The 16,584-nt window shown below is 40.0% G+C and overlaps 1 protein-coding gene across 1 annotated transcript in view; it reads right to left on the reverse strand.

Annotated features, from left to right (window-relative positions):
- Positions 1-16,584, reverse strand: part of LOC117532145 (protein TANC1-like) — a 177,603-nt gene that overhangs the window by 124,883 nt on the left and 36,136 nt on the right.

Below are 16,584 nucleotides of genomic sequence, written 5' to 3' on the forward strand. Positions count from 1 at the left end.
TCCTTAAAAATGAGAATATATAAATGAACTGTGCAAAAATTACGCATACACGGGTTAAAAAAAAAACCCTGTTGTGGAGAAGCTGTGCAGTGATGTTCAGAGGCACAGATCACATAAAGCAGGTGAAAACTCTGAACTTTAACTGCTGTTATTTTCTAAAGGTATGTATTTGTTCAATCTTGAGCTTAATGTAGTGTTCAAGCACAAAACGTGACTGATGAGTAGAAAAAAAGGATGACTTTGTCACACCAAAATGAACTGGAGTCAGAATAAAAATACAAGCTGCTGATTTGTTATTTTCAAAGTTATTAAGCTGCAGCTATATGTTTTATTAATTTCAAAGTGAGTTACCTCTTATTTTATTCTGATTTATTTGTACAAAAAATATGGGGCGTCAAATCAAATCAGGATTGTTCTGTTCAGTTTACATCAAAATTTTCCTGCAGATGTCCGTGTATTTTTTCCTTCTTGATAAGAGTTTGGTGTTTGCATTTGTTCTACAAAGTTTTAAAACACAATAAAATGTTCACACTTTTCTTTATAGCAGTTCTGTAATTTCAGAAATGCAACAAAAACAACCACAAATCAGAAAAAGTTGGGACTATATGTAAAATGAAAATAAAAATAAAAATGTTGCACTATTCCCAGTTTCTCTACTCACAGAAGCCAAAAGTTCTTCCACAGTTGTGTCTTGGTGGCTTCCCTCACTTGTCTCCTTCCAGCATGGACATTTAGTTTTTGAGAACTGCCTACCTGACAGTGGATAACCAAAAAAGTAACTTCGATAACAGATAATCAGATAACTGAAAAGATATTTTTGATAAACATAAAACGATAAACCACCCAAAAATGTATCGGAAGTTACCGATAAGCGGTAATTCCAGTATTGTCTCTGGGACACTTGCAACCACTAACAAGCTGACCACAATCGCTTCTGGTAGCATCAAAAGCGACAATAGACCCAAACAATGAGCCAACACTTCTGTCTTTGTCTCTGGGACACTTGCAACTACTAACAAGCTGACCACAATCGCTTCTGGTAGCATCAAAAGCGACAATAGACCCAAACAATGAGCCAACACTTCTGTCTTTGAACATCTTGCCACCTGCTGGAAGCTCCTGTTTACTACATGGCTTCCAGCACAGAAGCAAGCTGAGAGGAGCCACAAAGTTCAACTCTCTACTCAATCACAATGCTGCCATCAGGCCGAGGTCTTGGAAAATAAAGCAATGCCGAGTTATGGTTTGGTGTATAAATAAAATGAATACTGATAGAATAACTCCATTAATGTCAATTCTGTCATTTGTACAAAGTTAAAATATAACATATATCTTTTAATGTTGAATAATGCACTAATTCTGAAGTTTTTTAACAAACACAGACAGATCGCAAAGGATTCTGGGTAAAATGTGCCTCCGCTAACACTGATTTGGTTGAGTCATTCATTATGTAAACCAACACGTTAATGTGACGTGTGTCATGTGTTGGTGTTTACAGATAAATGTGCTTTTGTAAAATATTCCATTTTTTATTTGTAAAAACAGGCATTTTCCAAAAAAAAAGCCAAGTTGTAATTAGATAACCGTCTGATATAACCGGTGTCAAAAATAAATAGAACACTGCTATGATCTACTGGTGCCAGACATTCAGGACTTAAACTGGGTTTACACTGTGCGAGTTTTGGCACTTTTTCAGCTGATTTTTCATTTGTGCGAGAATTTTTCTGATCGCACTGAATTTCAGGTTAATCGCGCGTCCTGCATCGTTTCGTATACATGGAGTAACAAGCTGTGTTTAACATCTCACGACCACCTCTTGATCGGCGACCGTATGGTCAGATGAAAATCAAACCTGTTTGATATTCTGGTCAGCTGTCGTGAGGGTATCCCGCTGCTGAAGAGCTACAAGCATCCAACCTCTCACACTGTGCATGTGCAAACACCACAGACCTGTCTTGTAATGTTTTTTTTTTACTTTGATGTCTCCCATCGAGAGGTTTTGTAAAAAATAAGAAATGTAAATTAAATTTGAAAAAAAAGCTTCTGTTTACGTTTTGCTTCTGGAAACACGAGTCCGACATGTGGTTTTTGAACGTACAATGTGTGTGAGAACATAAATCGGGCACTCTGAACTTTTACACCGTGCGGTTCTGCGGTACAGTTTGAGCTGGAACCGAGTACAGTGATTGAAAATATCAGCCCAGCTTCAGTTTGAATACTGCCATGAACACTACTGGCCAGTAGATGGCAGTAGAGATTTGCCAAAACAAAATTCCAGATAATGTGTCTGCTGCTACCCTGCTGCGTTTAAGATGCGTGGCATTTAATAAACGCAAACACAATAACGTCTATAAACCCAGAGAATATATTCACAAGAGTTTTAGGCACTAGAGGTTAATGCTGTTATCAGTGGAGCCTGATTATCCTATACCCATAATAATGCACCTGGACACAGCATGTCCACACTAAAACCTTACAAATTAGCGCATTACTTTAAAACTAAAACATATATCTGATATTTTCACTTTATAAAACTTCAGACATGACGTTAATTTAAATAACTTGTCCAAAATTAGTTTGGTTAAAATTTGAACCATAAGTTAAAAATGTATGCCTCTGGATGACTTGGGTGATATTGCCAGCATATCAGTATGGGGTTAAATGAAATCAAACTTTTTTTGTGACCAGTTCTCCTTTGCCTCTAGAGGATAGAGCAGTTTCTCCTAGAAGCAGCTCTCCTCTGTTTTGCAGAGGATAGAACTACACATCTGCTACGAAACATTTAACAGGTAGGCACTCAACTGATTTTAAATTTTAGAAATGTTTGTAGCTGTTCAGCTTTATTTATCACGTTATCGTCTAAAAATTATCGGACAAAAATTTACCACAAGATAATTAGTCCGATAAAGATAAGATAATTATAGTGGGCGATTTTAACATCCACACAGATGCTGAGAATGACAGTCTCAACACTGCATTTAATCTATTATTAGACTCTATTGGCTTTGCTCAAAATGTAAATGAGTCCACCCACCACTTTAATCATATCTTAGATCTTGTTCTGACTTATGGTATGGAAATAGAAGACTTAACAGTATTCCCTGAAAACTCCCTTCTGTCTGATCATTTCTTAATAACATTTACATTTACTCTGATGGACTACCCAGCAGTGGGGAATAAGTTTTTGTTCTCTAATGCCATATACCAACACAGTGCAGAGTAGCTACCTAAACTCTGTAAGTGAGATAGAGTATCTCGTCAATAGTTTTACTTCCTCATTGAAGACAACTTTGGATGCTGTAGCTCCTCTGAAAAAGAGAGCTTTAAATCAGAAGTGCCTGACTCCGTGGTATAACTCACAAACTCGTAGCTTAAAGCAGATAACCCGTACGTTGGAGAGGAAATGGCGTCTCACTAATTTAGAAGATCTTCACTTAGCCTGGAAAAAGAGTCTGTTGCTCTATAAAAAAGCCCTCCGTAAAGCTAGGACATCTTTCTACTCATCACTAATTGAAGAAAATAAGAACAACCCCAGGTTTCTTTTCAGCACTGTAGCCAGGCTGACTAAGAGTCAGAGCTCTATTGAGCTGAGTATTCCATTAACTTTAACTAGTAATGACTTCATGACTTTCTTTGCTAACAAAATTTTAACTATTAGAGAAAAAATTACTCATAACTTCCCAAAGACGTATCGTTATCTTTGGCTGCTTTCAGTGATGCCGGTATTTGGTTAGACTCTTTCTCTCCGATTGTCCTGTCTGAGTTATTTTCATTAGTTACTTCATCCAAACCATCAACATGTTTATTAAACAGCATTAGTGAAGGTTACAAATGATCTTCTTATGGCCTCGGACAGTGGACTCATCTCTGTGCTTGTTCTGTTAGACCTCAATGCTGCTTTTGATACTGTTGACCATAAAATTTTATTACAGAGATTAGAGCATGCCATAGGTATTAAAGGCACTGCGCTGCGGTGGTTTGAATCATATTTGTCTAATAGATTACAATTTGTTCATGTAAATGGGGAATCTTCTTCACAGACTAAAGTTAATTATGGAGTTCCACAAGGTTCTGTGCTAGGACCAATTTTATTCACTTTATACATGCTTCCCTTAGGCAGTATTATTAGACGGTATTGCTTAAATTTTCATTGTTACGCAGATGATACCCAGCTTTATCTATCCATGAAGCCAGAGGACACACACCAATTAGCTAAACTGCAGGATTGTCTTACAGACATAAAGACATGGATGACCTCTAATTTCCTGCTTTTAAACTCAGATAAAACTGAAGTTATTGTACTTGGCCCCACAAATCTTAGAAACATGGTGTCTAACCAGATCCTTACTCTGGATGGCATTACCCTGACCTCTAGTAATACTGTGAGAAATCTTGGAGTCATTTTGATCAGGATATGTCATTCAAAGCGCATATTAAACAAATATGTAGGACTGCTTTTTTGCATTTACGCAATATCTCTAAAATTAGAAGGTCTTGTCTCAGAGTGATGCTGAAAAACTAATTCATGCATTTATTTTCTCTAGGCTGGACTATTGTAATTCATTATTATCAGGTTGTCCTAAAAGTTCCCTAAAAAGCCTTCAGTTAATTCAAAATGCTGCAGCTAGAGTACTAGCGGGGACTAGAAGGAGAGAGCATATCTCACCCATATTGGCCTCTCTTCATTGGCTTCCTGTTAATTCTAGAATAGAATTTAAAATTCTTCTTCTTACTTATAAGGTTTTGAATAATCAGGTCCCATCTTATCTTAGGGACCTCGTAGTACCATATCACCCCAATAGAGCGCTTCGCTCTCAGACTGCAGGCTTACTTGTAGTTCCTAGGGTTTGTAAGAGTAGAATGGGAGGCAGAGCCTTCAGCTTTCAAGCTCCTCTCCTGTGGAACCAGCTCCCAATTCAGATCAGGGAGACAGACACCCTCTCTACTTTTAAGATTAGGCTTAAAACTTTCCTTTTTGCTAAAGCTTATAGTTAGGGCTGGATCAGGTGACCCTGAACCATCCCTTAGTTATGCTGCTATAGACGCAGACTGCTGGGGGTTCCCATGATGCACTGTTTCTTTCTCTTTTTGCTCTGTATGCACCACTCTGCATTTAATCATTAGTGATCGATCTCTACTCCCCTCCACAGCATGTCTTTTTCCTGGTTCTCTCCCTCAGCCCCAACCAGTCCCAGCAGAAGACTGCCCCTCCCTGAGCCTGGTTCTGCTGGAGGTTTCTTCCTGTTAAAAGGGAGTTTTTCCTTCCCACTGTAGCCAAGTGCTTGCTCACAGGGGGTCGTTTTGACCGTTGGGGTTTTACATAATTATTGTATGGCCTTGCCTTACAATATAAAGCGCCTTGGGGCAACTGTTTGTTGTGATTTGGCGCTATCTAAAAAAAAAAATTGATTGATTGATTGATAATGGTTTTTAAAGATATCTAAAAAGATAATCCGATAATGAAAACATTATATTCGATAATTATCAGTTATGGGATTATCGGAACTGTGCCCACCACCGCTACCTGACACACATTTACTACAAAGTACCACAATGTTTGTATTTCTGAATGATTGACGTTCAAATTTTGAAAAAGACCATTTAAATGAAATGAAATGTAAATGAAGTATAAGAAACAGTCACTGATTTGGAAATGTTCATGTTTTCATCATCTGACGTTTCTCGGAAAATGCTGCAGGCCTTAAATTTAGGAAATTACATATGATCCGATAGTCAACTAATCTCAAAAATAATCGATGATGAGTCGACTATCAAAATAGTCATTTGTAGCAGCCCTACTCGCTACGTGGTGCGGGGATAAAACCCCCACCATCACATTTTGGATTTTTTTGCTTTGAAGGGAAAAGCAGAACTGGACATGTCGAAAGCTATTTGTAAAATCTGTAATGCACACGTTGTGTACTGCGGAAATACGACAAACCTCAAAGCCCACCTAGCAAGGCACCATCCTGAAGTAAATGCAGAGCTACCAGCCAAACGTCCTGCAGCAGCAAGCCAGCAGACGCTGGGCAGATTTTCTAATCTACCCAGCAGTTCTGACAAAGCGAAACGCACTTTACGAGGGCTGTCAATAAAGTAACAGTCCTTTTTATTTTTTTCAAAAACTATATGGATTTCATTCATATGTTTTTACGTCAGACATGCTTGAACCCTCGTGCGCATGCGTGAGTTTTTCCACGCCTGTCGGTGACGTCATTCGCCTGTGACCACTCCTTGTGGGAGGAGTCGTCCAGCCCCTCGTCGGAATTCCTTTGTCTGAGAAGTTGCTGAGAGACTGGCGCGTTGTTTGATCAAAATTTTTTCTAAACCTGTGAGACACATCGAAGTGGACACGGTTCGAAAAATTAAGCTGGTTTTCAGTGAAAATTTTAACGGCTGATGAGAGATTTTGAGGTGATTCTGTCGCTTTAAGGACTTTTCACGGTGCGAGACGTCGCGCAGCACTCTCAGGCGGTGCGGCGGCACAGGAAAAACATCTCTGTTGAAAGCCTTAAGGACAAGTTGGAACATGTCCTGCCTGTTAAACAATTTCTCATATACTCACTCCACTGAAAGCCATCAAAAGCCGCCTGGATTTTACAAATGGTTATCAACACGGAGGAGTTTTTCCTGTGCGGCCGCACCGCGTCGGCTGCGTCCCGACGCTCGGACCCGTCCGCACGTCTTTCATTAAAAAAATCTCCTTTAACAGTGGAATATACAGATAAAATGCTGAAACCGACTTCTTCTGAAACTTCTCTGTTCTCTCACGACGTCCTGGATCAATAGAGCCTGAAATGTGGAGGTTTTCAGCTTGAACAGGCTGATGATGGCGCCTGAGAGCGCTGAGCGACGTCTCGCACCGTGAAAAGTCCTTAAAGCGACAGTATCACCTCAAAATCTCTCATCAGCCGTTAAAATTTTCACTGAAAACCAGCTTAATTTTTCGAACCGTGTCCACTTCGATGTGTCTCACAGGTTTAGAAAAAATTTTGATCAAACAACGCGCCAGTCTCTCAGCAACTTCTCAGACAAAGGAATTCCGACGAGGGGCTGGACGACTCCTCCCACAAGGAGTGCTCACAGGCGAATGACGTCACCGACAGGCGTGGAAAAACTCACGCATGCGCACAAGGGTTCAAGCATGTCTGAAGTAAAAACATATGAATGAAATCCATATAGTTTTTGAAAAAAATAAAAAGGACCGTTACTTTATTGACAGCCCTCGTATTTGCAAAGGCCTGCGGCCTTATGGTGTTGTGGAAAACACAGGTTTTAGGAACATGCTACACATGCTGGAGCCAAAGTACATGATACCTTCTAGAAAGTATTTCTCTGAAACGTATTGCATATGATTCCTGTTTCATGCGCACTTCATGTGCAATTCGACTACATTTGTACTATAGCTGCCATAAGAAGCACAGCCAACAACCTAATGTTGCTATACCTGGCATAAAACATGAGTAAACTGCTTCTTCAAGTTACTGAACTGACAATCATATGTGAGATAAATGTGCAATGCAACTAAATGTTTAAAAAATCTGGTGTACTTGGAAAAGGTATTAAGCTCATCTGTAATTTTCTCCTTGTTCAGTTTTTGCACAGGACTTTTTAAAGAGCTATCCTTGTTTATTAACGCAGTCCAAATACATGAGCTTCCAAACACAATTTTTTTAAAAAATTATATAACGCCTAAATAGATACTTGTCATTTGATTGGTGGCTTGTACGTTGTGATATGGATCATTTGTCCCATTTCAATCAATCAGTCAACTTTTATTTATTAAGCGCTTTATACCACCAGATGGTGTCCAAAGTGCTTAACAGTAAAAACACAGATTCACAAAAATAAAACACATACAATAAATTTAAAACAGCACATAAAGACAGAACGTGTCACTTCCCCACTAGGTGTTAAAAGCCAGCTTAAATAAATAAGTCTTTAACTTAGATTTAAAAAGTGCTGGGTCAGGAATAGTGTGCAAGTCAAGAGGTAGCTTGTTCCACAGTCTGGGGCCAGCTACTGCAAAAGCATGATCACCCCAGAATTTATATTTTAACCTCGGAACATCTCAGTAAAGCTGGCCAGATGCCCGTAATGTCCTACTGTAAGTGCAGAGAGTTTAAATTTCAGACAGGTAAGGAGATGCAAGGCTATTAACAGCTTTAAAAACAAATATTAAAATCAATTCTAAAATGAACTGGAAGCCAGTGGAGTGAGTACAGGACAGGTGTAATATGTTCACGTCTAAAAGTGTTTGTTAAAAGACATTCTGTACCAAGGTGGTGGAGGTGTGCAAGAGAAAACTGGTTAATGCCAGTATAAAGTGCATTATAATAATCAAGTCAAGAGCTGATGAAAGCATGAGTGGCTGTCTCAAGATCACATCTGCTAAGAAAGTGTTTTACTTTAGCCAGAAGACGAAGCTGGAAGAAACTTGCTTTGACAACAGTGTTTATCTGTCAAGCAAACCTCAAACACCTGTCAAATATCACTCCCAAATTCTTGACAGCTGGTTTTACATAATTAGCCAGAGCACCAACGTTTGGTGTAGCCGCATTCGGTATGCCAGAACACTCAAACACAATGGTCTCATTATTCAGGTAAAGGAAGTTTTGGGACAGCCACCATTTGTCACTGTTTCATTGACCATGAAAATGTGGTTCCATTTACCATGCAATTTCGCTTCTATACATTTTGTACCATTGCACAGCACCACCACCGCGCGCGCTCACATTAGCGGTGGCGGTGCTTAGTTTAAAAACAAACATGGCGGGGGGTTTTTTATTGATGTGCTCACTCTTGTAACACAAAAAAGAAATTGAGTACACCGCAAGCTGTCTAGAGGCATTTACAATATTCGCTTGGACGTCTCTACCTGAAGTACAAGCACGGTCTGATTATGAGCACTACAAATTTCTGTAGTGATTTTTCGCTGGACAGCAGTCTGACCACAAAGAAGGTAATGCACAGCATCAGGTATGGACTACATTGTCAGGATTGTTAGGTGTTATATAAAACAAATAATAAATGTTTTCAAATCCATAGAGGCAGAAGTCTACCACAGCCAACAAGACCTAAGTTGCAGGGTCTGCAAATGTGCCCCAGAGACAGTCCAGCACATAGTAGCTGGATGCAAGCTGGGACAGCATACACTGAGAGGGACAGCATACACAGAGGCACAAGCATCAGGAATTGTGTACAGAAACATTTGTCGCATACGGATTGGAGGTCCCCAAGTCCCGATGGGAGACGCCATCAAAGGGGGTTGAGAACAACAGGGGTGAGGTACTGTGGGACTTCAAATTCCAGACAAACAAGCAGCTGCTGGCCAACCAACAAGATACAGTGGTGGTTGACAAGGGTAAGAAAACTGCAGTTGTGATTGATGTGGCCGTGCCAGGTGACAGCAATATATGAAAGAAGGAGCATGAGAAAATGGAGAAGTACCAAGGGAAGAAGGAGCAACTGGAGCAGATGTAAAAGGTAAAGTCCTAAGTGGTCCCAGTGGTAATAGGAGCACTAAGAGCTGTAACCCACAAATTGAAGAGTGACTCCTAGTGTTATTGATTTATTGCATTTTTGTAGTTCAGCTGGGTTAGTCAGTTTAGATAAGTGTTGTGTTGCTGTCACCATAAGTGAGTTAAGTGTTATGTTGGCACCATAAGTGAAATGTGTAGTGTTTTAATGTCTTCCGCCACTGTCTGTCAAATTAAAAGCACCTGCATACAGCAAAATGCAGAAAAGACAACCAGCTGTGCATACGTGCAATTTTAATCATGCAGAAACTGGGAGAGCTGACATTTGCCATTTGGGTCAAGGATAAACGATGCAAAAATTGAATGTTGACAGGACTAATATTTTTAGAGAAGCTACATATATTAACAAACAGCACTGAAAAATGGACAGTGATATTTACATTCTGGACTCACATACCAAGCCATCAGGGGGTGGTAAATCATCTATATATTAAAAACGTGAGTGCGTGATTTTATTTAGTAAGGTCAATGTAAGTACATAATATAATTGTAAATACATGGTTACCACAAGAAAATGAAAACACTTATTTCTATTTTGGTCCATTTAAAAAAAAAATCAAATGACAAAAATAAAAGTACAAATAAAATAATAATAATAATAATAATAATAATAATGGTAATAGTGTGTATATGATAATAAGAACCTAAACAATTTATTAATACATTAAAACAGTAAATTAACAGGAAATAAAAGGGCTGAGTTCTTCTTCTAAAAACTGTTGATGTTATATGGCTGGGGGGGCCTGGCTGCCGGTTTGTTTGTCTTTTTGTTTTCCTCCCAGGTGGCGTGCATTTGGGACTGAGTGGCTGTGTTGCTGAGGCTGTCAGGACCTCACCCTGATCACCTGCGACTCGTCAGGACTCACAGCTGAGGTGCATCTGGATGGATTGGAGCATGTTGGCATTTAAGACTGGAGTGCACAGTGTGTATTTGCCAGAGACTCGACCTTGTGACCAGACGGGTGAGATCGTCGTCTTGGGAGCCATCTCATCAGCAGCGGACGCTGAGAATGTCCAGGTTTGATGCACGGTCTGTGAAAGAGGAGGGGGTGAGGTCTCACGCTCGTCAGCACACTTCCTGAGGTACGTTGGATTTTGTGACTAACAGTTATACAGTCAGTAAATGTGGTGTCCCTCACACCTTATTGTATTGAGCTGTATGTTAGTCATGTATCAGCTTCCACTGCGGTGGAGTTTTGTGAACGGGATGTTCCATGCCTGCAGGTTGGGAAGCTGATCAGTAATCAAGCCAGGAAGTGTTTGCTGTTTGTACACCTTTAAGTGTTCTGTGTGTAGAGTGTGGACTCACATAATGGTTCCTTCTTTCACAGACTCGGTTGTTGCGGCCACCTGGGGGGTGTCGGCGGGGTCCTTGGGTCCGAAACAGCTTCTGGCTCCGGACCGTTAGCGCTGCTGGGAGCGCACCACGCCAGACCGCACCTTTCTGTATTATCACTGTTATGTATTAAATTCAGTTAGCCTTTGTACCGTGCTCTGCTTATTTCATACTGGGTCCTTCAAACGCTGGTCGGTTCTCCGAGCTGCGTCCGACACATAACAGTTGAGGTCTAACGTCTAAGGTTCTAAAAACATTCTAGAGTCACACACCATTCCAAGTCATTATAGAAACTTTGCACAATTTATTACCACCCTTGAAAAAATGTCAGCTACCTATTTTACAACCCCTGGCAAAAATTATGAATCACCGGCCTCGGTGGATGTTCATTCAGTTGTTTAATTTTGTAGAAAAAAAGCAGATCACAGACATGACACAAAACTAAAGTCATTTCAAATGGCAACTTTCTGGCTTTAAGAAACACTATAAGAAATCAGGAAAAAAAATTGTGGCAGTCAGTAACAGTTACTTTTTTAGACCAAGCAGAGGGAAAAAAATATGGAATCACTCAATTCTGTGGAAAAAATTATGGAATCATGAAAAACAAAAGAACGCTCCAACACATCACTAGTATTTTGTTGCACCACCTCTGGCTTTTATAACAGCTTGCAGTCTCTGAGGCATGGACTTAATGAGTGACAAACAGTACTCTTCATCAATCTGGCTCCAACTTTCTCTGATTGCTGTTGCCAGATCAGCTTTGCAGGTTGGAACCTTGTCATGGACCATTTTCTTCAACTTCCACCAAAGATTTTCAATTGGATTAAGATCCGGACTATTTGCAGGCCATGACATTGACCCTATGTGTCTTTTTGCAAGGAATGTTTTCACAGTTTTTGCTCTATGGCAAGATGCATTATCATCTTGAAAAATGATTTCATCATCCCCAAACATCCTTTCAATTGATGGGATAAGAAAAGTGTCCAAAATATCAACGTAAACTTGTGCATTTATTGATGATGTAATGACAGCCATCTCCCCAGTGCCTTTACCTGACATGCAGCCCCATATCATCAATGACTGTGGAAATTTACATGTTCTCCTCAGGCAGTCATCTTTATAAATCTCATTGGAACGGCACCAAACAAAAGTTCCAGCATCATCACCTTGCCCAATGCAGATTCGAGATTCATCACTGAATATGACTTTCATCCACAGTCCATGATTGATTTTCCTTAGCCCATTGTAACCTTGTTTTTTTCTGTTAAGGTGTTATGATGGCTTTCGTTTAGCTTTTCTGTATGTAAATCCCATTTCCTTTAGGCGGTTTCTTACAGTTTGGTCACAGACGTTGACTCCAGTTTCCTCCCATTCGTTCCTCATTTGTTTTGTTGTGCATTTTTGATTTTTGAGACATACTGCTTTGTTTTCGGTCTTGACGCTTTGATGTCTTCCTTGGTCTACCAGTATGTTTGCCTTTAACAACCTTCCCATGTTGTTTGTATTTGGTCCAGAGTTTAGACACAGCTGACTGTGAACAACCAACATCTTTTGCAACATTGCATGATGATTTACCCTCTTTTAAGAGTTTGATAATCCTCTCCTTTGTTTCAATTGACATCTCTTGTGTTGGAGCCATGATTCATGTCAGTCCACTTGGTGCAACAGCTCTCCAAGGTGTGATCACTCCTTTTTAGATGCAGACTAACGAGCAGATCTGATCTGATCCAGGTGTTAGTTTTGGGGTTGAAAATTTACAGGGTGATTCCATAATTTATTCCTCAGAATTGAGTGATTCCATATTTTTTTCCCTCTGCTTTGTCTAAAAAAGTAACCGTTACTGACTGCCACAATTTTTTTTCCTGATTTCTTATAGTGTTTCTTAAAGCCAGAAAGTTGCCATTTGAAATGACTTTAGTTTTGTGTCATGCCTGTGATCTGCTTTTTTTCTACAAAATTAAACAACTGAATAAACATCCTCCGAGGCCGGTGATTCCATAATTATTGCCAGGGGTTGTATAAACACTACCCAATCTAGAGCATGTGGTACTCCACGGGCAACACGCTTGTGTATGCATATGTACACACATTGTATACTATGTGTGTGCGTGTAAATAAAATGTTATAGGAACATCATTTCATCATCAAAGGTACATACAGTTCCAACACTTTAGCAAATGAGACCATAATTTGGCACATCGATCGTCCCTGCATGTGTTCATCATCTTGCAGGAGCAGAATGAGAGAGTGGTCGTGTGATATTTTAAGGACATTGGAAAGCACACAGAATCTGTTCTGCAGGGGATCCAGTGAACATCCTGAGGCCTGATAATGCACAATTCACTTACAGTGAGAACACGGTACTCAGAATAAAGATATTTTTAACTGCAAATAATAAACTCTGAAATACTCAAGAAAATTATTTTAAAGAGGTGGGAAAAGGCTTTTAGGTTTGTGACATGGAGAAAATGATCTTTGTTTATTAGAAGCAGAAGTGGAAAACTGAGGATTGAAAATACACCTACAGTGAGATGATGGAGAACAGTCTGCAATCACACAGCGTGAAGGAGGTGTGGAGTGGGATGAGAAAGATTGCAGGCTAAAGACAGCTAGGCCAAATGGTTGAGGACCAAGTGAAAGAGTTATAAGTGGTATTCAGTCTCAGAATTCTCATATGATGAGTAAGCCATCAACCAATGGTTTTCCAGAACATTTTGAACCTATAATTTAATTTTGAAGACTACAGAAAACCTCTTACATGTCCAGTAACAAAAGAAGTATTGTTGCAGGGTTATTGGGTCATGGCTCAGAATTATTACAAGATAAAAAATGTCAGCAGTGTCTTATTCTCTTACACAAACACTACAAGACTCAAAGGATTATCCAATCATTATCCCTAGCTCATTGTACAGTATGTATCACGTATGCATTTTGTTATCAATCTATTCAATAGAACACCTTTCTCAAAGATGAGTATTGGGTACTCTGTGCTGCATTATTTTTTAATTTGTGTTAAAAGTGCAAGCACTCTTACAATAACTTTTCTTAATTGTATTCTTTCTTTGCTGTATACAACTACAGCTCGTTTTCCATGTGGGAATAAATTAGACGTGCCTTTCTTGCTCTTCCATCTCATAATAAATTATATACCATTTCTCTATCAATCCTTTCAATGTGGACTATACTGTTGCAGATATAGTACTATCAGGCTTGCTTCATCTTTATTCTGCTTAAATGAACGCACCAGCTGACAGAGGAAACTGGCAGGCGTTACTGTGAATTCACTCCTTAGGGAAGCTCTTCTTTTGCTCCCAACACAAATGAACTGACATCTAAGGAAAGTGGAAAAATAAAGCTTTGTGCACTTGCAAAGATCGTGACTAGAGAGGGATTTTTATATATATATATATATAAATATATATTTTTGACAACTGGAGTTCTCCCAGGACCTTTAACTGGTACTGTGTGTATCCAGCCTCAGTGATTAAGTGGGGCAGCACATGTTACAATGACGTATCATTCAGCATCACAGAATCCTTGCTACTTCTGCTTTCTCTGTGTCAGATGAAAAATGGAAAGTGCCATTCAGGCAATACTGACCAATGGCTCAACACTATTCACATCCTATGTTGTAGGAACAATTTTGTCAGCCATAACTTTCTTTATGGATTTGTGGCTTTGGTTGAAGTCCAAATGACACTTGTGATTTACGTAATTAAATATATTGTGCAAATATATAGGCATTCTTCAATCAAATCTGCTCGCATTTTTTGGGCTTTAGAATGTCAAATATATATATACACTCAACAAAAATATAAACGCAACACTTTTGGTTTTGCTCCCATTTTGTATGAGATGAACTCAAAGATCTAAAACTTTTTCCACATACACAATATCACCATTTCCCTCAAATATTGTTCACAAACCAGTCTAAATCTGTGATAGTGAGCACTTCTCCTTTGCTGAGATAATCCATCCCATCTCACAGGTGTGCCATATCAAGATGCTGATTAAACACCATGATTAGTGCACAGGTGTGCCTTAGACTGCCCACAATAAAAGGCCACTCTGAAAGGTGCAGTTTTGTTTTATTGGGGGGGGATACCAGTCAGTATCTGGTGTGACCACCATTTGCCTCATGCAGTGCAACACATCTCCTTCGCATAGAGTTGATCAGGTTGTCAATTGTGGCCTGTGGAATGTTGGTCCACTCCTCTTCACTGGCTCTGCGAAGTTGCTGGATATTGGCAAGAACTGGCACACGCTGTCGTATACGCCGGTCCAGAGCATCCCAAACATGCTCAATGGGTGACATGTCCGGTGAGTATGCTGGCCATGCAAGAACTGGGACATTTTCAGCTTCCAAGAATTGTGTACAGATCCTTGCAACATGGGGCCGTGCATTATCCTGCTGCAACATGAGGTGATGGTCTTGGATTGGCACAACAATGGGCCTCAGGATCTCGTCACGGTATCTCTGTGCATTCAAAATGCCATCAATAAAATGCACCTGTGTTCTTCGTCCATAACAGACGCCTGCCCATACCATAACCCCACCGCCACCATGGGCCACTTGTTCCACAACACTGACATCAGAAAACCGCTCACCCACACGATGCCACACACGCTGTCTGCCATCTGCCATGAACAGTGTGAACCGGGATTCATCCGTGAAGAGAACACCTCTCCAATGTGCCAAACACCAGCGAATGTGAGCATTTGCCCACTCAAGTCGGTTACGACGACAAACTGGAGTCAGGTCGAGACCCCGATGAGGACGACGAGCATGCAGATGAGCTTCCCTGAGATGGTTTCTGACAGTTTGTGCAGAAATTCTTTGAGTATGCAAACCGATTGTTTCAGCAGCTGTCCGAGTGGCTGGTCTGAGATGATCTTGGAGGTGAACATGCTGGATGTGGAGGTCCTGGGCTGGTGTGGTTACACGTGGTCTGCAGTTGTGAGGCTGGTTGGATGTACTGCCAAATTCTCTGAAAGGCCTTTGGAGACGGCTTATGGTAGAGAAATGAACATTCAATACACGAGCAACAGCTCTGGTTGACATTCCTACTGTCAGCATGCCAATTGCGCGCTCCCTCAAATCTTGCGACATCTGTGGCATTGTGCTGTGTGATAAAACTGCACCTTTCAGAGTGGCCTTTTATTGTGGGCAGTCTAAGGCACACCTGTGCACTAATCATGGTGTCTAATCAGCATCTTGATATGGCACACCTGTGAGGTGGGATGGATTATCTCAGCAAAGGAGAAGTGCTCACTATCACAGATTTAGACTGGTTTGTGAACAATATTTGAGGGAAATGGTGATATTGTGTATGTGGAAAAAGTTTTAGATCTTTGAGTTCATCTCATACAAAATGGGAGCAAAACCAATTTAACTGAAATTGCTGATCCAAACAACCAATGATTTATAAAGGAAAATCATGGAAATCATCAGGGGTGCCCAAACCTAACCTTTTGTTTAAAACAGTTAAACAATTGTTCTAAAGCAAAACAATGAATAAATACAGCATTAAATTTTACAGCTGGTAATGCTACAAATCCAATGAGATAGTCTCTCCACATAAGTGACCACAACACAAAAATACAACATGCTCTATTTACTGGTTGTACATAAAAGTAAAGAACACCCCCCAAAAAACTTGTCTCTTACATGCATAATAAAAGATACGTACAAAACAAAGGCTAAGATTT

Source organism: Thalassophryne amazonica, chromosome 2, assembly GCF_902500255.1.
Source record: "Thalassophryne amazonica chromosome 2, fThaAma1.1, whole genome shotgun sequence".
NCBI lineage: Eukaryota > Metazoa > Chordata > Actinopteri > Batrachoidiformes > Batrachoididae > Thalassophryne > Thalassophryne amazonica.